General features: G+C 39.2%; 1 protein-coding gene across 6 annotated transcripts in view; it reads left to right on the plus strand.

Moving 5' to 3' along the window:
* Sytl5 (synaptotagmin-like 5) overlaps positions 1-21,608 on the plus strand; it is a 251,243-nt gene that overhangs the window by 19,587 nt on the left and 210,048 nt on the right. The window contains exons 2-3 of one of the 6 annotated variants that reach the window (XM_017318467.2): positions 15,324-15,407; positions 19,285-19,388. The exons of the other annotated variants lie outside the window; for them this stretch is intronic. The gene's annotated coding sequence lies outside the window, so the exon portion shown is untranslated. The remainder of the gene's footprint in view (positions 1-15,323; positions 15,408-19,284; positions 19,389-21,608) is intronic. 6 annotated transcript variants of the gene reach the window in all.

Below are 21,608 nucleotides of genomic sequence, written 5' to 3' on the forward strand. Positions count from 1 at the left end.
TAAGCTCAGGTTAAACATTTCCTTTCAATAGACTGAACACTGAAAACAAGGACTTTGACCTCATTTTTCTACTTTCTCTGTATAAGAGTGAAAAGCTACAGCAAAAACATTAAGAAAGGCTTATTGCCTGCTTCTTTTGAGGTGTGAATGCAAAGAAAGAAACAAATGTTTATACCATCTCATCTTCTACACTCATAAGTCAATCTCTGTGACCCAAATAGCTAAGTACCTTACAGTACCCATTGGGCTGATCACATGTCAACTCATCCCCTCTCTTCAGCTCTAATGATCCTCTGTAGTGCCTGGTATGGAGCACAGGCAAACAATGGCTGGAGTCATTTTTACTAAATGAGAAGCCTCTGAGTGTAGGTGTATGTATTTGTAAAGTACCATTTTTAGAAATTGGCCACATGGAACTTTTATTTGTTCTCCTTTCTCCTCCTGAAGATCATGTTCTAGTTAAATATTTGTTGAATGAAACATTTTTATGACCTTTTGCGTTTTAATGTAAAGGGCAAAACCATGTTTCTCCAGATATTAGAAAATTAAATAAGATAAACAGAAATGAGAAAGATTTCATTTCTGCAGTGAGTGCATTTGTTGTTAGTTTTGATGAAAATTAGTATCTGGCTCTACAGGTACTGTTGGAACCTTGCCTGGTTACTAGTGAAATTGGGAGGAAGCCTATCGGATGCTGGGTATAGAGCTTCAGAAGCAGATGGTCTGACAAAATTCCCCACAATGGCAACATGACAGGTACATTTACTTGCAGGACCAAAAGATATTATGATATCTTTGTTGCCAAAACACTGTTTGGCCCACATGGCCTTGTGTATTTAGTCATTGGGTTAAATAAAGATCATTGTGTATTGATGACAAGTCTAAATATGGGTCAATAATCTGCCTGGCCAACTAGGAGATTGTGGAAGCCACTCATTATTTTTGTTATTTCCTGAAGTAGTTTTTTTTGTATGTTATGAAAAACATTCACAACAAGATCAAATATATCTGGTCAATAAGATGCCAGAGTAGAAGCAAATATCTGCCAACACAGATTGGCTTTGTCTCTCTATAGACTCATCTTTGTTAGGCGACCAATGTAACCACGGATCTTTGATGATATCATAGACTTTTCTCCCTTTTCTTATGCTCTTTACCCTCTCCAGAAGATCCCTCTGGCATTTCTTGTAGTTCACTGGACAAGGTCTTATCTGATCTAGATGAAGGAAAAGCTTAGCTAAAAATCTCCAATTGTCTTGATTTGCTCGGCCTTTCTTTACTGCTCTTGCCTCTAAATTTCTGAAACAGCTGTGGTTTTGTTTTGATGTCTAGATGAGCTTTCTATGTCCCCCAAGAGGATGACTAACAGTTCAGCTGTTAGTGTCTGGACAATATAAATTAATTGTGATTCTGCATACCAAAGCCTTACACACATAGTCTGTTTTTAGTCCCTGGGATATGGTCTCTGGAACTCCAGCAAAAACCTAGAGCGCTCGGGCAGCACCTCCATGCACAGGTAGACCTAACTTCTGACTTTGTTCTTACTATTAAAGGTCCATAGAATCCCTATATTCCTGAGACTCATCCAATTCCTTTACTGCTTCGGCACTAGTAGAGGGGAAGGGATTCTGCATAAGGTTTTGTTTCAAATTCCTTCATGCAGTTTGCATGAGTGAAGTGCTGGAAGCTGCAAGAGCTTTAAGTCTGGGATGTGATCGATTTTCTCATCTAATTCTGTCAACTACATTAAGAGGTGATCATTCCTCCTTGGAGATAAAGAAACTGAGGCATGAACAAGATCAGTAACATAACAAGATGAAGCAGAGGAGCCAGGCTTTACACTAAGGCATTCTGTCTCTGTCCTCTTAGCCACCGTACCACAACTGCCTTTCCTGTGGCTTGTGCTATCTATTGATGTCTCTGGATATCTCACAGGTTTGTGGGTGGGTGAGACCATTTCAATAAATCAAAGCTACCATGAACCTCTTCAGCTATGCTCCTATGCTACCAAGAATCCTAGACCATCCCCTTGGTGGAACTAAATGGGTGGGAAATCATTTGGCTACATCCCTAAGGCCACAACAATACTGCATTTCAGAACGACCCACATCTTGAAGATAATTACCTCTTATCTAAGGACATGCAGAGCCAGAATGTGACTTTACACCGAATAAACTGTAATGCCATCACCGTTTATCAATTGTAACTGTGTGTATGTTACATGACTTTAACCCAACACTTTCAAATACTACGTGTTTGCTAGCATTTCTATGTCTTAAACTTTCCCTCACCCTCTGGTACTCTTCAGAGCAAAGCACATTGGAGCTATCTTTTACACCTATTAGAAAGTCACATGCATCTTCTACACAAAATTAAATAAACATGATGGTGAGGATGAGAGGAAACATGCCAGAGTATCTTTGTTTCCTTTGGAAATGGAATTCTGAGTGGAAGGACAGCAGTGAGTCACTGATGGTGAAATGCTACAAATGTAGGATTTAAATCATTGGTTTATGGTCATTTCTTGTTTCCTGTCATTTGTTTGGTATGCATGCAAGGACAATTGTCCCCCCACTTTGCCTTTTATAGTCTCATAACTGAGACATCTGTCCTGAAATGCCTCAGCCAACCCTTCTAGCTCATCATTTTGAAGAACAAAGATTAAATTTCCAACATTGTCCAGGAATGTTAGGCATGTGCTCTTTCTTTTGGAGGATATTGGAGAAAATACCACCTATCCTCTTTTGAAAATGATGGGTGGAAAACCTCCAAGGCAGAGAATTACAAAACTTGTAGTTATAGGATTCAAGTATCAGAGAGTAAATCTGTATGTGGACATACAAGAAAAAAATTCTAGGACTTAGAGTTTATGGTCCATTTAAAGGGTACGGTTGAATTAATAAGATAAGTAAATATTAGTCTAGAGTAAATTAAAATGTACTTTATAAAACATTAAAATTCATATTTCCTATTCCTTTGGTGCTATGAGCTGAGTCTGGAAGGAATGTACTGTGTGTTAGTTCTTTTGATTTCAGAGATGGGTGGGCTGGATGTGTGATCTCTCCCTTTCTCCCATTCATAAGCCTGGACCATGATTTGTGACTACTAGGAATCCATTTCTTCCTCCATTAGTCTCAGGGAGTTCTGTTTTAAGTTTGTTTTTCCCACAATTCACAGGTTCATTGTAACTGTTCCCTTTTCCCTCACTTAGCTGACCACATAACTGCTTTTCTTTGTGACTTTTGCTTCCTAGTAACTGACTTTTCATGCCACTCACTACTGGCTCTACCTGACCCATTTAATTCCCAAACTGTGGACAAGGGCTGTTTTCGCAAACCCCACTTAATAGATCTATTTGGTTTTAGGCTTGCGGATAATACCTAGGATAATACTTGTCTGATGACAGTGCTTTGACTTCAATCACCTCTGCTCTAGTGTAGTCCTGTCTACCATCGTCATTCCTTGCCTCTTGCCTTGAAACCAAATTACAAGGGCATTCCTTATCCCCTACCCGTGGGAGTCATACTTTTCATGTCTCCAAGTACTCCCTCTTTCCCATGTGAGAAGCAGAAACCATGCATTCTCATTACAAGCACTGCCAAATGGTTCCTGTGCATTAGACATTATTCTCCATCACTCTAGCAAGTCAACTGTTTCTCATAAGAATGTCTGCTCATGGCTTTGCCACTACTTTAGTAAGTGTGTGTAGTCTTCTCTTTTCTGTTTGCTTGAAAAGGCTCTCCAAATAGTATCTCTGAGAGACAAAGAGATACTGCTAGTTGATTTTGATTTTCTCTGTCACATTTTCACCAGTAGGTGACAGTGTCTGATGTGATCCTCTACTTTTTTGGGGAAAAAATGTTCTCATGACCTCAGAAAGAGCAAAGTCTTCTTTCCATGTGTAGAAAGCCTCTGATGACTCTTATGTACAGAGTATGGCACTCTGCACGGAAGAAGCCTTTGGCCGAAACTTATTTAAAGCATGGTGTGACCTTTTTCTGAGATGTGGATAAATGTCTACTCATCCCATATTAAGGCACCAACAATAGAACCAAAGACACAGTCCCCTTTAAGTACACCTCAGTGTACCAATGAGTTTAATTGAGATTACTTGTGGGACCATGGACAACTTTTAGGCAGCTACGCCACTGAAGAAAACTTTCTTACAGCAACTGCTAGTAGTATATAAGTCCTGAAGGACAGGCAGGGCCTCATGAGCCTCTCTCCTTCCATGATGTGTAGGTCTTCTGTTGGTAATCACAGCTGGTTATAGCTCAAGTGGGCAACAGCCATGCTTTTTATTTTTTAGTTTTTATCTTTTTAATTTGTTTTTGGTCTGGATAATCAGGTTACAAAGCACTAATTGAAAATGGCATGATTCAGACTAAGCAGTAGCCTGTGGTACCTTTTTTTCATTTATATTTTTATGGAAGTCCCATGAATAAATCTACATATCATAAGCCTTTAAAATGTATGCTACATCAACTTAAAAGGCAATTATGTTATTCAAATACTTACACATTTGGGTGACTCATCAACAAATCTGCGATCATGGGTCCCACACTGTTTTCTTCCCCTGTCTGGGATTGAAACTAGAGTCTTGACACATTCCAGGCAAGGCTGAGTACACTAGGTCTGGGCCTAGTTTCCAACAGCAACTTATTAATTGTAATCTTTGTTCCAGGCTCTCTGGTTTAATGGATGGTTTAGTGTAAGATGACTTTAAAATAAATCAAGATATCTTTGAAAATGAAAAGAGTTGCTATTAATAATTACATCGACATATGAGACATAAACTGGGGTAGAAAGTTCCAGACCATTTATTTCCCACCACACTATACACACTAGCCAAACATGTTTCACTCAAATTTTGTTTTGATTAGCACACACTTGCATATATGCATCAGGTTTAATATGGTCTTTTGCACAGTCTATAGTGATCAAACTAGAATAATTAACATATCCACCACCCATATATTTAGTGTTCATATTTGTCTTTTGAAAATTGTTTTGAAACAGGGCACTGGCCTCAAGTTTGTGAGCAATCTGCTTTTGCCTCCCAAGTTTGGAACTTATAGATGGGAGTCACCATTCTTAGCTTCAAGCTACCTTCTTAGTTTCATCTTCTAACAAGTATAAAGTCAAATGTAATCCTTTGTATAACTCACCCCTGGGTACTGGCACAATTATTTTCTCTTTATATCATTTAATTTCCATTTTTTGCATTTATTTCAATGGTAGTGAGCTTTTCTTATTTATTATAAATCATTGCATTTCTAACTTAGAAGTTAGAATATTTTAGTGTTTTATTGTGTGCGAACATGCATGTACGCACCGGTGTCTGTGTTAGTGTGTAAATATGCAAATGCGTGTGTGTGTGTGTGTTTGTGTGTGTGTCACAACGAGAGTGTGGATGTCAATTTCTAGGAGTGGTTCCCTCCTTCCAGTATTTGGACCTTAGGGATTGCATTAAGGTCATTTGCTCGCTAACTGGTGCCTCTACTCCCTGAGCCATAGAAGTGGCCCCAGAAGGTAGAATTTAAGTGATAATTAACATAGGAAAACTCTTGTTTCCCAGTCACATAGGCTTTATAATCATTAAATACGACCAGAAACTGCTATTTCAAAATATATCTGAAGTCCATGGATATAACTTTCAAGTTAAAGGCATAATTTATTATGGGGACATTTAGGAGCTTTTGTGTACCTGAGAGAAACACCGCTTTAATGTATAGCTTGGTAATGTTGAAACAAAGCCTAGATCCAGCTATGTATAAAATATTAAATGTTATCTTTTTAAAAATCTGGTTTGAAATTGTATTTCTGAAGGATTTTTAGTGAAATAGTGGACATTCCTCCTGGTTTTATTCCTTTGAAATGAGTGAGTTACAGGGCTAGTGATGTATGGGGCAGAGCCCTGGACAGAAGAGTTTTATCTGAGGAGAAAGTGGCTTTTCTTCTTCTTGGAAGGAGGGCAGACTAGCAGCTGAAGCAGACACCGTGAGCAGTCAGCATGAGCCCCCCTGAGGATGCTTGTGACTGATAAGCTTTCAGATTCTCTACTCAGAAATTATTTACTGCTTACCACAAGCCTTCAGTAACATTGAAAAATAATAGTTTAATCCTTTATATCAAAACAACAGTGTTCATCTTGTTTTGATGGAAATAATGGGCCAATGAACAAGAACAAGAAAAAGTATTGCTGAGATAAGAAGAAGTGAGGACAAACCTACAAAGGAGACCAGAGCTGAGGAGCCAGCAAAAGACAGTGGAAATGTCTGTGGAAGATTAAAGAGGTGAGCCTAGCAGGATGGAAGACAAATTGTAACTTTTGAGGAAGTGGGAGGATTGAACCGCTAGAGAGATGTCTCACTGGTTAAAATCACTGGCTGCTCTTTGAGAGGACCTGGGTTCGATTCCCAGTACCCACATGTCAGCCTACAATCCTCTGTGAGTATAGTCCCAGGATACCCAACATGCTCATCTTGACTCCACGGACACCAGGCAAGCAGGTGGTGCACAGACACATATGTAGGCAAAACACCCATGCACATAAAATAAAAATAAGTCTTCCTTTAAAAAGGCTTCTGAGAAAGCTGGGGAAAGTAGTGTACAAGGTACCTTCACAGGTAGTTGTTTAAAATGACTTTAGTGCTAAAGTTGAGAGCAATAAAAACTATGACCAATTTGATTGTGATCCCTGTAAAGGTAAAATTTAAAAAGTGACAAGAATTCTAAAGGCAATCAGGTGGCCCAGAGATTCACTGAAGAAAGTCAGATGAAAGCATAGTCGGAAGTCAGGGAAAGTTTTGGTTAAGTCAGATAGGCAAGTGACTTTTGCAGCATAAGCTAATAGCCCTCAAACTGCTGCTGCAGAATCTCCTGTACCCAGAGCGAGTTTGGAATGACCAAGGCCTTCTCTCGAGTCCTTCCTGCATCAGATCTGCTATCTTGACAACCTTATCTATGCTTTGAGAGGAAAACCTACAGTTTAATGATTTACCGATCCTATTTACACAGCCATTATGATTGTGAGGTGAAGACAACTAGTTGCGATTATCTGTCCTCTTTCCCTTTTTCATGTTTATAGAACCTGGTGTTGTGAGAACACGGATGCTTGGAATACAGATTACATTTCTAGTTTTCATTAACATTGAGTTTAACATATGGATTATTTTAATGAAGAGATGAGAACCTGGCCAGCCTCAAATGCATGCTCCTTCTGTCTCAGCCTCAGGAGTGGTTGAATTACAGGCTTTTACCACCACACCTCTCTCCCCAAAGCTATTTTTGAAGGAAGGAAAATCCATATCCCTCCACTCCCCCTCTCTTCCCCCTGGTTTTATTACAGATGTGATGACAATAATTTTCATGACAGAGTAACCATAGCAAAGCAAAAAGATGGAAGGAGCCTAGGTCCCTGAAATTGTTTGTGACGTTGTGACACCAAGCTTCTTGTCTTTAGTAGATGTTTATGCTAAGGGGTTCGTTTTTCCTTCTTCAGCTACTTTCGCAGATGAACATATTCCTGATTCATTTAGTGCAGAAGTCTCAACTCACTTAAAATTCAGACATTATTTTTTTTGCCTTTTCTGGTAAGTAGATTCCCTCCCCATGAAACACATACAGAATTGTATCTATCACTGCTTTAATGCTGTGACAATCACAAGATCTTAGTGACATGCCCTCAGCAGGTTAGTCCAGATATGTTTTCATGGCAGTGACAGGGGTACAAGAAATAATTTTTCAAGCCCTCAATTGCTTAATCTTTGTAAATATTTCAGTATCTAAAGATTGTACCTGAATTCAGACACAAATGGAATATATGTGTCTCTTGATGGGAGGAATTGCAGTCACTTGGCAAAAGGCATGAATGAGGTGCAGTGCAAATTGGTCTCATTGATGCAGTCAGGCTAACTTCAATACTAATGTTTTTAAAGTACGCTTCAAATAAAATCTGGGGACAGGTTTTTATAACACTGTGTATCGACTTGGTAGCTGATGTATTTGTAGTGCTGAAGCAAACCCATTGTGCTATCTCTAACAAGAGACCACCATTCTGACTCTGATTCCAGTGTCAACAGCACAGTTTGGGGCATTGATTTTTAGTCTGTTAGATTTTGGAAGGTGGAAGACAGATTTACTGTTCTTAAGTATAATGATAGTAAGAGAAGCTGAGGTTCGCTAAGTTTTGAGCTAAAATTAAGATCGTTAAGCCTGGACTACTCGAGAATTATGTTGTTCAGGAATTTTCTAGAATAAGAACTTTCCCTGACAATTGTGTAAATGACTGTATCTCTAATCTTGTTTCCCATCACTATCTGCTATTATGCTGTATGCTGTATGATACCTCTTTTGCCTACTAAGCGCCCTTTCTACAAAGGCAAGCATTCTGTTCTGCTTGCTATTGTACTCAGAACACCTGTAAAGTTGCTAGGCTTTTATTAGGTGCTCGGACATTTGCTGTAGCTCAAACAGTAGCTGTAACTGCATGCACAAGACAGGTATATCAATATTCAGTCATGGCGGTGGGGTGCTCATGAAGCCCCACCCCTTTCCAGAGGCAGTTAACTGCAGCTAAAGGGGACAGAGCACACAAGATCCCTCCCTTCCCCAAGGAGCTATAGAAAGTTAATGGTTGCGGGGGGTGGGGTGGGGGCATTTTTTGAACAGTACAGCCACAGTGAGATGTCTATGCTTCTGTAAATAACCTCTCACTTATGCTTCTTTTAGTAACCCGAAGTAATTCATTGTTTCACCAAAACAAGCAAAGACATTAAACTAGAAATGGGACTAGTTGGGAAGAGGGAATCACTACAAGTAAAAGTTGAACAAGAAAGGCAATGTGATCAAACTACATTGTGTATGAATATGAGAATCTTATAAAGAAACCCATCACTGGGTTCTTGGAGGTGGGAACTGAAACAGAAGCCATGGAGAACGCTGCTTACTGGCTTGCTTCTCCTGGCTTGCTAACTGAGCCCACCCATACCAGTCTTTATTCAAGAAGATGTCCCATGGACTAGCCAAGCAGTCTGATGGAGGCCTTTTTCTCAGTTGAGGTTCCTCTTCCTATATAATTAAAACCTCCACATCTCCAAAACGGAAATTGATTTCTGACACTCTAAAAGTCCCATGATGCATGAAAACTAGAATTATACATCTTCCTGTATCTGGGAAGATGACATTCAAGATAAATCCCATTGAGAAGGGGGAAATACATAATTTTCAAAGAGCTGACAATGAAGGCAGTCATGATGAGTATTAGACTAGTGGAACTGGCCTGGCAGAAATGAGATATTCCTTTCTTTTTTGTTAATTTTTAGATAGGGTCTACCTATATTGCCCTGGGTAGCCTGGAACTCACTGAGATCCTCCAACCTCTGTTTCTGGAGTGCTGGGGTCAAAGGCATGTGTCTCCACACCCTGCTGAAATGCTTGAGTCTCTTAATCTAGTTGTCAGATTGTTCAAACAGTAGACTCTAAAGATTATGAAGGAGGGGGTAAACCCTCAATTGCTTCTAAGCTTAAACAGTTTGGTGGAAATGTACCTTGTAAAGCACTTAAGATAAAACAAGTATTTTTTTTTCAAAAAAGAGTTTATGTTCACTGAAATATTAAACTCGGTAGTCATGTTTATAGATAAAATATTCTTATGATATGTGTTATGTATACACAGTAGTTTGATCTCTCCATGTATGTGTGTGTGTGTGTGTGTGTGTGTGTGTGTGTGTGTGTGTGTGTGTGTATTGTTACCAGTAACATAGCAGCTTCAACATGAAATCCATTTGGAAGCTTGCTTTTTCTTTTCTACATTTACATATGCATACACACACACACACACACACACACACACACACACACACACACACACACACACAATGAGACAGGGTCTCACTACGTTGCCCTGACTCATTCTGGAGAGGATCGATCATGCCAGCCTGTCACAGAGACCCACTTGCCTCTGCTCCTGGAGCACTAGGATTAATCCAGTTGAAATATATATTTATTTTATTTCATTTTGTATGTATAAATGTTTGGACTGGATCTCTGCAAGTGTGCCAAATGTGTGCCTGGTGCTCACAGGCTCTAGATGCTATCCAGATAGATCCCTGGAGCTGGAGTTACAGATGGTTGCGAGTAGCCATGTTGGTGCTGGGGCTTGAACCTGGGCCTCTGCAAGAGCAGTTCGTTCTCTGAATAACTGAGCCAGCTCTTCAGCCCCTCTTTTCTACTTTTTTTTTTTTTTAATAAAAAGACAATGAACTCTTTTCTTTATCTTATCCTGAGTGTTTCTTCAATTTCTCTCCTTTGTTTGGGTAGTTATATTTCCTTGGCGTATTCGACTTGCCCTTTCGAAATTTGGAGTTACAATAGACTCTGCCAAGTGTTTTGTATACTTCAAACTGTAACATATGCCTTCTATCTTCTGTTATGACTCAGTGCTTAAGTTGTTAGAGGAACTACTTGTAAGCCCTTAGTAAAGGGAAGAGGAGGAGAGGTTTAGTCAATATAAGCTCAGCATGTGAGATGTGCTCCTGACTGCTTAAGGACTCAGGAGGCTTCTCTTAAAAAATTAAAATCAGATTCACAGGCAGGCTCCCAGTAGGGTGCCTGCCCTTTTTCTGTACAGCACCACCAAGCACGCAAGCCACCTACAGGCAAGCATGGCCCATACAGCCCCACTTCAAATTTAACAAAAGCTTTCTTATAAAATCTGTATATATGATCTGTATATAAAGCCAATTATCTGTAAATGCTTTTTCTGTGGTTTATACTATCTACTTTTGATTGCTCTTCTCTAAGAGCAGTTAACATTTTAATGTTTTGACTTGTTAATTGGCTTTAAAATGTGACTGTATTTGTGTCTCTTGCTCACCTCAATGCATGGTTTAAGAAACACATGGCAACTAATCAATGTTTTAAGTTTGCATTTTGCTGAACTATAAAGGTTGCCAATCAACTGAGAAATTTAGCTGGTAATTATTATAAAAAGATACTTTTTCAATTTTTTAATTACTCAGCACTTAAAATGAATATTGAATAGATACTGGAGATTATTTTAAAACTGGCTTGCATGCTTTTTATGGTATTTGTTTGCTGGGGCCCTAAAATTTATACATATATAAATACATATATCAAATATATGTGACAATCTGTAAATGGCGGCTTGTCATCTCATCTAACAATTTAAAATTTATATACTTCCAACTTTCTGCATTTATCTTAAAATTTTTGTTGGTCTTTAGTAAAGATTTAGAGCAAGACAAAAAAAAAAAAAAAGAGTAGGAGAGGGAAATGAACACCTCTCCCTAATTCTAAAACTCCACCGTTTGATAACTAATACATTCATCTATTTCAAGATTGTTCATGGAATATAAATTAAGCGGGTTCTGTGGGGCAGGCAAAGGCTAGGCTGTCTAGTAGAGAGAACAGAAAGCATGCAGAGAGACCGAAAGCAACAAGTTATTGGGTACAAGTTGACAGCTACTGTTGGGTGGGAAGGAAACCAGAGTTGGTAGTGTAGGGCTGACTTAGGCATTTCATAGGATTTCTTCTGCTTCCCATCTTCCTTAGCAATTTGTCCTGAGACCTCCCACTGTCCTTATCACTTTGCCTATATGTTTACCCCTGATCAAGTCTTTTCCTCTCCTTGGCTTTTCCCATGAGAAAGGAAATAGTCCTTTTAGGAAGTCTGCTTCTGTTTTCCCTATCTGTATATAAATTTTAAACGTTTGAAACTAGAATACAATTCTTATGTCTAAAGTAGTGAGACCTTCATAAATAGTTTTTTTTTTCCTTTGTGATAAACTCAAGATTTTGTATTTGATGAAAATTTGTTTTATGGTGTTTTTTTTTCTTTGTTTTTCAGAAGTTTTGTCGACTTAGGAAACTGTGTCAACAGAGTGAAGGTTCATTTGAGTATCAGTTTGTGTTAGTCTTAAATAGCCGCTTTGTAAGCAGCTATTTTTTTCCATATTTTTATTGGGTATTTATTTCAATTACATTTCCAATGCTATCCCAAAAGTCCCCCACACGCTCCCCCACCCACTCCCCTTCCCATCCACTCCCACTTCTTGGCCCTGGCGTTCCCCTGTACTGAGGCATATAAAGATTGCACGACCAATGGGACTCTCTTTCCACTGATGGCCGACTAAGCCATCTTCTGATTCATATGCAGCTAGAGACACTAGCTCCGGGGGGTGGGTAATTGGTTAGTTCGTATTATTGTTCCACCTATAGGATTGCAGATCCCTTCAGCTCCTTGAGTACTTTCCCTAGCTCCTCCATTGGGAGCCCTGTGCTCCATCCAATAGCTGACTGTGAGCATCCACTTCTGTGTTTGCCAGGTCCCGGCATAGTCTCACAAGAGACAGCCATATCTGGGTCCTTTTAGCAAAATCTTGCTAGTGTATGCAATGGTGTCAGTGTTTGGAAGCTGATTATGGGATGGATCCCTGGATATAGCAGCTTCTAGATGGTCCATCTTTTCATCTCAGCTTCAAACTTTGTCTCTGAAACTCCTTCCATGGGTGTTTTGTTCCCAATTCTAAGAAGGGGCCAAGTGTCCACACTTTGGTCTTCATTCTTCTTGAGTTTCATGTGTTTTGCAAGTTGTATTTAGATCTTGGGTATTCTAAGTTTCGGGGCTAATATCCACTTCTCAGTGAGAACATATAATTTGAGTTCTTTTGTGATTGGGTTACCTCACTCAGGATGATGCCCTCCAGGTCCACCCATTTGCCTAGGAATTTCATAAATTCATTCTTTTTAATAGCTGAGTAGTACTCCATTGTGTAAATGTACCACATTTTCTGTATCCATTCCTCTGTTGAGGGGCATCTGGGTTCTTTTCAGCTTCTGGCTATTATAAATAAGGCTGCTATGAACATAGTGGAGCATGTGTCCTTCTTACCGGTTGGGACATCTTCTGGATATATGCCCAGGAGAGGTATTGTGGGATCCTCCAGTAGTACTATGTCCAGTTTTCTGAGGAACCGCCAGACTGATTTCCAGAGTGGTTGTACAAGCTTGCAATCCCACCAACAATGGAGGGGTGTTCCTCTTTCTCCACATCCTCGCCAGCATCTGCTGTCACATGAATTTTTGATCTTAGCCATTCTGACTGGTGTGAGATGGAATCTCAGGGTTGTTTTGATTTGCATTTCCCTGATGATTAAGGATGTTGAACATTTTTCCAGGTGCTTCTCAGTCATTCGGTAAACAGCTATTTTAAACTGATTTTTAGTATAATTAATGCCCTCTGTATGTGTGACTTGAGACATGTTGGCTGCGTATCTAAGCTATATATTACGCAAAGTTAATATAGAAATATCACTCTAAAAGTATATACGATTCTGTACCTGCACAGTAATCAGCAAAGGCTGTTGCTCAGCCCCGTGCGTCCTCGCCAGCCAGTCCACTGTGGCTTATTACAGCCCCTGTTAGTGAGGGGCTCCAGCTAGCCTGAGATAGCCTGAACAAAGGGCACAGCAGGCCAGAGCATGCCTTGCTTCCCCTTGAGCTGGGGCCAGGCTAAATAATTTGACCTATTTCCACCAAGGATAACAACAACAACAACAACAACAACAACAACAACAACAACAAGTAAAGCCCAGCTGTGGCTGGGTAAGAACAGCAAGCTTTGTGGCATCTTAACTTTGTATATGCTTATGCCCAGACCTTCAGCACTGCGATTAGCACTGAGAATCCATAGTTCACAGTCACAGTGAAAACAAGAATTCTGAAAGCCACTGAACACAGAACAGCTGGAATATTTCCGAAGCCACAGTTCAGAGAATTATCTTGTTTGAACTGGCTTGTGGTTATAGGAAGATCACGATCAAGACTGTCTTTATTGGATTGAAACAGGGAATTTTTCAAGCAACCTGGGACTATGGTTGAACCTTCAAATTTCTTATGGTAAATAATAATTGGGCTGCATAATTAGTTAACTATGAAGCCCTACCGGGTTTAGATATGAAAAGCACTTGCTATTTCATTAAGAAAGAGTTACTGACCACCGACCATGTCACTCATAAGGGGGTTATCTGACCACCAATACACCATTTGCCTCAGTCCTGGTGCTGCTATATTGCTATTCACATGTCTCATGTGGGGAGCACATGACTGCAGAGGTCTTTGCATGCCCTCTCTTCTTGCCTCACAGCCCCTCTCAAAATGAGGTTCCCAGGGACTATGGAACACTTTGACATATTCCTGGAATGCTACTCATGTTCAGTGAAGTCCCAAGCAGACTAACTCCTTTGTCGAGCTAACTTTGAAGAAGTCTTAGTGGGCAGAGTTGGGAGCTATTTGGTTGAGGGCATGATTTATCAGGTATACAGAGGTGCTCAATAGAAACTGGGAAGCTTACTAGGTTAGACATCTAAGGAAATCTGCATCCAGTTACTAGCTGAATGTTAGAGGTCATAAGAAGACTTCCAAGAGACCAACTATGAGAAAAAACAAAACAAAACCTAAGCAACCCTGGGAAACAGACAGAAAGTTATCTTGAGTTACTCCATTATTTAAAATGTCCTCATTTGCATCTTGGTGTTCACTCCAGTAATGGAGGTCAGTAAGTAAGGAGTTAAAGTCCAGTCTCTGGTACGTAATGAGTGAGTACCAGAGTTTACGGTTAGCCTGGGTGCCCTGAAGACCTTGTCACAAAACAACAACAAAAAAGCAAAACCAAAGAGACTAGAACAGAAATAAAGAATACCATGCATGGTAGTTTACAGCCGTACTCTCAGCATCGAGAGGCTGAGGCAGTAGGAACACCCTGAGTACAAGGCTAGCCTGAGTTAGAAAATGAGACCTTAACAAAAAACAAAGGAGGAGGAGGAGGAGGAGGAGGAGGAGGAGGAGGAGGAGGAGGAGGAGGAGAAAGAGAACTAAAGTATACTACAATGCCTTATATCAGGGTGCTGATATACTCAGAGTACTTAAAACAAAAACAAAAATAAAACCTATTTATACCCAGATAAACAACAACAACAAAAACTATCAGAATTTGTCACACAATGGATGCCTTTTTAGTTAAAGGATTAAATGGAGTCTTTTAGGCTGAAATGAAAAGACACTAAGTGGTTATCTAAATCTGCACGAAGAAATTAAGAGTACTAGTAGGGTAACCACATAGATACACATATTTAAGCCAGTATAACTTGACATTTTATCTGTAACTCTTCTCAAAAAGAAACAAACCAAATCCATAATTATAACCTATAAAAAGCTCTAATTTGTATAACAATAATACCATAAGGATGAAGTATGGACTGGTGATAAACTGGGGCAAAATTGTTTATATTCTTTTGTAGTTAAATATGTCTCAACTGCTGGGCCTGGTGGTGTAAGTCAGAGACTCAGGAGGCAGCACCAAGAGGATCCATTAATAGCTCAAGGTTAGTCTCATCTACAGAATAAGTTCTAGGTCAACCTGTAAATCTCTGTGAAACAAGAAATAAATTAGAGACGTAGGAACATAGTTCAGTGGCAGAGCATGCCTGAGGCATAGGCATAGATCTATAGATATAGAGGTTAAATATCTAAGAAAGAAAAAAAAATTGATTTAATTGACATTTCTAAGGCAAGCATTAGTGAGATAAGTAAAAAATATCTAAGGGAAATGACAAACGAATTAATCTGTACACTACATAGAACTGTCTTAACACAAAAAGGAACAGAGCAACAAGAAAATCACAACACATATCAGAAAGAAATAGGAAAATTCCCGAGACAAAGCCTACATTATTAGTAATCTTGTTAAATATAAGTGAATTAGTTTCTCCAATTAAAAGGCCTAAATTGGGATGACAGACTTAAAAAACATAAGCAACCAACTATATGCTGGCTCCAAGAGATATTCTTTATATTTAGAGGAACAAATAGGCTGAAAGTTAAAGGATAGGAAAAGGTGTAGCATGTAAACCGTAATCAAAACAGAAAAAAAAAACAAAACTGTTGCTATAGTAGTTGGGGAGATGGTTCAGTGAGTTAGAAGGCTTGCTCTAGAAGCATGAAGACTTGAGTTCAAATCCTCAACACCCACATAAAACGACCATGTGGCCATGATACCTGTGACCCTAGCGTTGGGGCTTAGAGACAAGCAGACCCTTGTAGATCACTGGCCAGACAGCCTATGTGAATCACTGAACTGCCAGCTCAGTTGATAGACCCTGTCTCAAGAGAATGAGGCAGAAAGTGATAAAGGAAGACACCTGGTGCCCCTCCTCGGTCCTCTACCTGCCTGTGGGAACAGAGATGCACATTCATGCACACTTCTCCATACATATATACCAACCCCCCCACACACACACAATTGCTGCAGTGATAAGGAAGCAACATTTTAAATGATCAAATGCCAATCTTTTCTACCAAGAAGATGTGGCAATTAGAGAAATATACCCAACTGATACCTCAACCACCTCAAACAGATGAAACTGGCAGCATGACATAGGGAGTATCTTTGTGCTTATCTCCAGGAAGTACCTTGTATTATAAACCAGGTGTAACAAAAACTAGAAAAAAATATACTGTTTTAGTATTGACATCATCTTGCTTCAATAACTGTCATTTAGGTATCTTTTAAAGTCACCAATGGGTTAACCGCCACTCAAATGTCTTTATCATTTATTTTTGTGTCTGCGCTTCTCTGTGTGTATTTAGGTTCATGTATACCATGTATAGGTATAGGTGTATATGCAGTTTTGTGTGGAGGTCAAAGGTCAACCCTGGGTGTTCTCTCTTCAGGCACATAAGAGCTGTCTTCTTTGTCTCTATCTCCAGAACTTGTTGATGTAATGAAATACTAATGTCATTGTTGCTTGTCACTTAGGGCAGACGATTTCTTTTCTTTTTTTCTTTTCTTTTCTTTCTTTTTTTTTTTTTTTTAAGTGATTGGCCCTAATCCAAATACAAACTCATAGGGTCGAGAACTATATGCAGTTTTGATAGTGGGAGAGAGGAGAAGAGAATGTCAGAGAGTCAAAATAAGACTATGATGTAGCATTCCTAGCTCTGACATGGAGGGGATTTATTCGGGAAGAAATGTAGATGTCTCTACAAGCTAAGGAAGGCAACTGGAAAGTTTAATGAGAACATTTGCCAGCAACCTTATGAAGGGGATTGTCTCCAGCAGCACCTCTAGAGAACCTAACCTAGCCAGCCCAGATAACCTAAGTCATGCCTACCCAAAATTCTGACCTGCACAGTTATGAGGTCATAATTGGGTATTGTTGGGGGTTGGCTAGTGACAGGCAGTTTGACCCACAGCCTGTGCAACATGGTGAATCAACAGCGTGGCAGTGAGGAATTGGTGAGTTAAATATTCTTTTTTCTTCCCACAGGCACATCAGGCAGGTACACATCAGCTGTGAAGCTATCTAGGGGTGCTTGTTGAGCATTTTAAATCTGGTGAATTCACTAACACAGACAGAGAGGGATTTAATGATTGGCATGTACATGATACATATTTGTTTTATTGTTTCTTTCCAACATTTCCCATCATGATGGAATGCTATAATGCTGTCTGGGGGATACATGGGCTAAGGCAATATTCCTGTACAAATGATTGAGAAGTAAGAAGAGCATATATGATCCATCTGTACATTTTAAACTTTATTTTCACAGCAGTACAGTAGTTTTACTGAACTTGTACAATTTACAGGAATATATATATATATATATATATATAGAGAGAGAGAGAGAGAGAGAGAGAGAGAGAGAGAGAGAATGTAAAACTTTGGTATACAGTTTTTTGTCATCAAAAACTATCCTTGAGACAAACATGGGTGCTCAAAAACAACTTGGTAGTCCTTGCACTGCCCTACAAAGTAGAAAAATTTTGCTCTCAGGTTGTATCTCTCCAGTCTCACCCCAAACTTTGGCATGATTCACCCCATGCTTGCTTTGCACTGTTGACATAAATAGTTATTTACACTGAATTTCTAGTTCCTTTATATTTTCTCATGTTGTCTTTTCTAAGGTAACATGCTTTAAAGCTTTGGGTTGAATGAAAAACAAATTTAGAACTGAAGTTAAGTGTTAGCTTTCCAAATAAGGCTTCCATTTCTGAATATTCTCTCTCACTCTCTCTCATTCTCTCTCTCTCTCTCTCTCTCTCTCTCTCTCTGTCCCAATTTTCACCTTTAACTCCTCTCTCTCTCTTTTTCTTTCTTATCCCCTCACTCTGTGTGTATTTATACATAAAGATTTTTGTATGTACATTGTTATTTATAATATTAAGTGAGATAAAGTTGAATCTTTACCCCACTTTAATAGCAAAGAATTTAGATTGAGTATAGCAATTGCTTTTCCATAGCGCTTTTGAGAAGAATATTATTGGGTTATTAAGAGCACAGAGTCAGGACTAGAGAGATGGGTCAGTGGTGCAGAACACTGGTTGTTCTTCCAAAGGATCCAGGTTCAATTCTCAGCACCCAGATGACAGCCCACAACTGTCTGTAATTCCATTTCCAGGGAATCTGACACCCTTACACCAATGCACATGAAATAAAATAAAATAAAATAAAATAATTTTTTAAAAAGTCCGTCGAGTCAGCAGTAAAGCTCATATATTTAGTATTTTCTCTTTTATGAGCTAATCTCAGAAGTTTTCAAAGTTCAGTTCTGAAAAATTAGTATGAAATAGTGAGCCATGCCATTTAGCAACTGTTTTACCAGCCCAATGAAGAATGATGTTCTAAAGTTTTTATCCCATCATGCACCTAGTCACGTGAGCTTGCATTTCTACAAATATTTTGGCACAAAGTTTATGAGGTTGACTTGAGAGCTAACTGGTACTATTAGTTTCCTTCTAAAGAAGTCATTCTTTCACCAACAATTTTATTTCCCATTATTTTTATGGGTATAGGTGTTTTGTACGCCCATAACATGGGTGCTTGTGTGCCTAGTGCCTTCAGAGACCAGAAAAGGGCACTGGATCCCATTGAACTGGAGTTACAGACAGTTGTGACCTGCCATGTAGGTGTTGGGAATTGAGCCTGAATCCACCAGTAGAGCAGTCAGTTAACCACTGAGCCACCATTCTAACTCCTACAAGTTTATTTCTTAAGCTTAACTTCTTGTTATGATTTGCTTCTACATTTATTCCTTCAGTGTTCCCTTGCTGTGCTGATGCTGGTGTAGAAATTTTTAGGGAAAACCTCTGTAGGGCAGTTGCAGGACTTGACTTGAGATAGTTAAGAAAAGTATTTCTAAGTGCATACCAGGAAATAGACATTGTTAAAGTGTCTTATGTGCTGTACACTGTCATCTCAGGTGAACTGTCTGAGCTTCATAAGTCATGTTACTGCATCTGATGAAGTCAGAGAGACCTAGATTCACAATGACAGTTTCTTAAAAACCAGGCATCTATGTACAAGGTAAGAAAGTGCTATGTTTTCAAAAGTTTTATGTCATAAATGATGTTTATAGTAGGTTATGCATCCAATGATTCTGAAGGCATAGAAAGTATACAATAGTGTGTGGCATCATATAAAATAATCTGGGTGTTTATATACAAGCTAGGTCTAATGTTGCCAAGCAGAGTTGAGACAACATTGATGAGCCTCTGATTTTTTGAAAGAGGAACATGAATGGGCAGGACAATAAAACATTTCTGCAGCCTGGAGTTAAACCCTGGATCAGTTGGTAACCTTTGAAATCAATTATTTTTTTGTGACCTAATTATCCTTATGAATTCTTTCTTAGAATTATAGACTTAGGCTTGATCCAATCAGCGCAGTTTCATCAATGGAGTTATAAGGTAAAAGGGGGTCCAATCTAATCAATAATCCATCCAAATCAGAGATTAATCTGCACTTGATCCTCATCAAGATTTGATTCAGGCTGATCAGTAACCAGCCTGATCCAGGATTTATCCAGTCAGAGCTTGATATAAACAATGGCTAATCCAATAAAAACTGTTACACATCAGGGTTTTGATCCAAGCACTGGCTAATCTAATAAGGGAATCGACAGTGCCTAATTTTACTGGGGCTAATCTTTTCAAGAATTTATCCCAACTGAGACTGATCTAATCTGATGTTGATCCAAACAGTAGCATATCTAATCACTGCTTTATTGGATCCAGGGTTGCTATAACCAGTGGCTAATAGAATCAGGGCCTTGATTTATTCAATGGCTAATGATTACAGGCAATTATTCTGAGTGGTGGATAGGTATATAATACATAATATAACTTAGCCAAGGATGTCATATTTTACACAAAAGTCCACTTAGGAACATGAAATGAGATGGAAACGTTTATGGGACTCTCATAGTAAATATATATGCACACAGTGTTTACTGTACTACCTTTAGTGACTTGAGGAAAGTGACCCTGAGGAAAGTGGCCTGAGAAGCTGTGAAAGGACACTGACAGGAGTCTTACTGGGGAAAACAGGAGTAAACTATTGTAATCAAGGGTAAATATCAGAGTCTGGGGAGGTCAGTCATCCCTGGAAGCAATTGTATACATTTTTGAGGCCTCTTTTGGAAATAAAGCTTTAGGGAAAGTTGTAGAGGGATTTTCTTACTCATACGGAGAGTGTGTGTGGTTGCTATGAATCAGGGATGGGATCAGATGAATTTATACAAAAGATCAGTTGAAGGTTTTGCTTCTTTTAGTTACCCGTCCACAAACATGTGTGTCTATCTCTTTTATCTATCTCCATTTATCATCTATCCATCTAGGTATGTGTGTGTGTGTGTGTGTGTATGTATGTATGTATGTATGTGTGCACGCATGTGTATATGTATGCAGCTATCTATCTGTGATGTTCTGCAGTGATCTTTACATGGAGGCTTAGAGAAAAATGGCATTGGGTTATTAAGAGCACAGAGTGACTGGCAAAGCTCATCACTTTCAGGGGTTCCCATTTCCTAGAGTCACTGTACAACAGCAATTGAGACCAACTCCTTACCACACTCAAGTTGTGCTCTGACACTCCTAAAAGGAGATGGAGAGGGTGGCTGATGGTCATTTTTCTGTATACTCTCTAAGCCTCCTTATCACTTTCTGATCATTGAATTCATCCTTGACATTAACATAATCATGGTGGCCAAGGTAACCCGTCTTTCTCAAAAAAATTCTTGATTGTCAACTTGTCTGGATAGAGAGATGCCTAAAAGATTGGGAAAGCACATCTCTGAGTATGTTCAAGAGGGTGTTTTGACATAGGAAAGATCCTGAGGTCTCTCTGCCTTAATGAGTAGATTAATCTATTGTTAGATTCAAGATTTGAATAGACATGGGGGTAAGTCATGGAAAAGGTTCTTAGTTGTAGGGAATTATTTGCACTCTGTGTGTGTGTGTGTGTGTGTGTGTCTGAGTGTGTGTAATGTATCTTGCTCCTCTCCTCTCTCTCCTTCCCTGCTTCCTGGATATGGCATGAACAGCTCTGGCCTATCATACCCTCTCGGCCATGATGTTTTACCTCAGGCATAGAGAAAAGAAAGAAAGAAAGAAAGAAAGAAAGAAAGAAAGAAATCCATCACATGGAGTGTAAACTCTGAAACATTGAGCCAAGAATACATCCTTCCTCCTTTTAAGATGTTTTCCTTGGGTAGTTTGACACAGTGACGAAAAACTAACCCAATTC

This window comes from Mus musculus, chromosome X (assembly GCF_000001635.26).
Source record: "Mus musculus strain C57BL/6J chromosome X, GRCm38.p6 C57BL/6J".
NCBI lineage: Eukaryota > Metazoa > Chordata > Mammalia > Rodentia > Muridae > Mus > Mus musculus.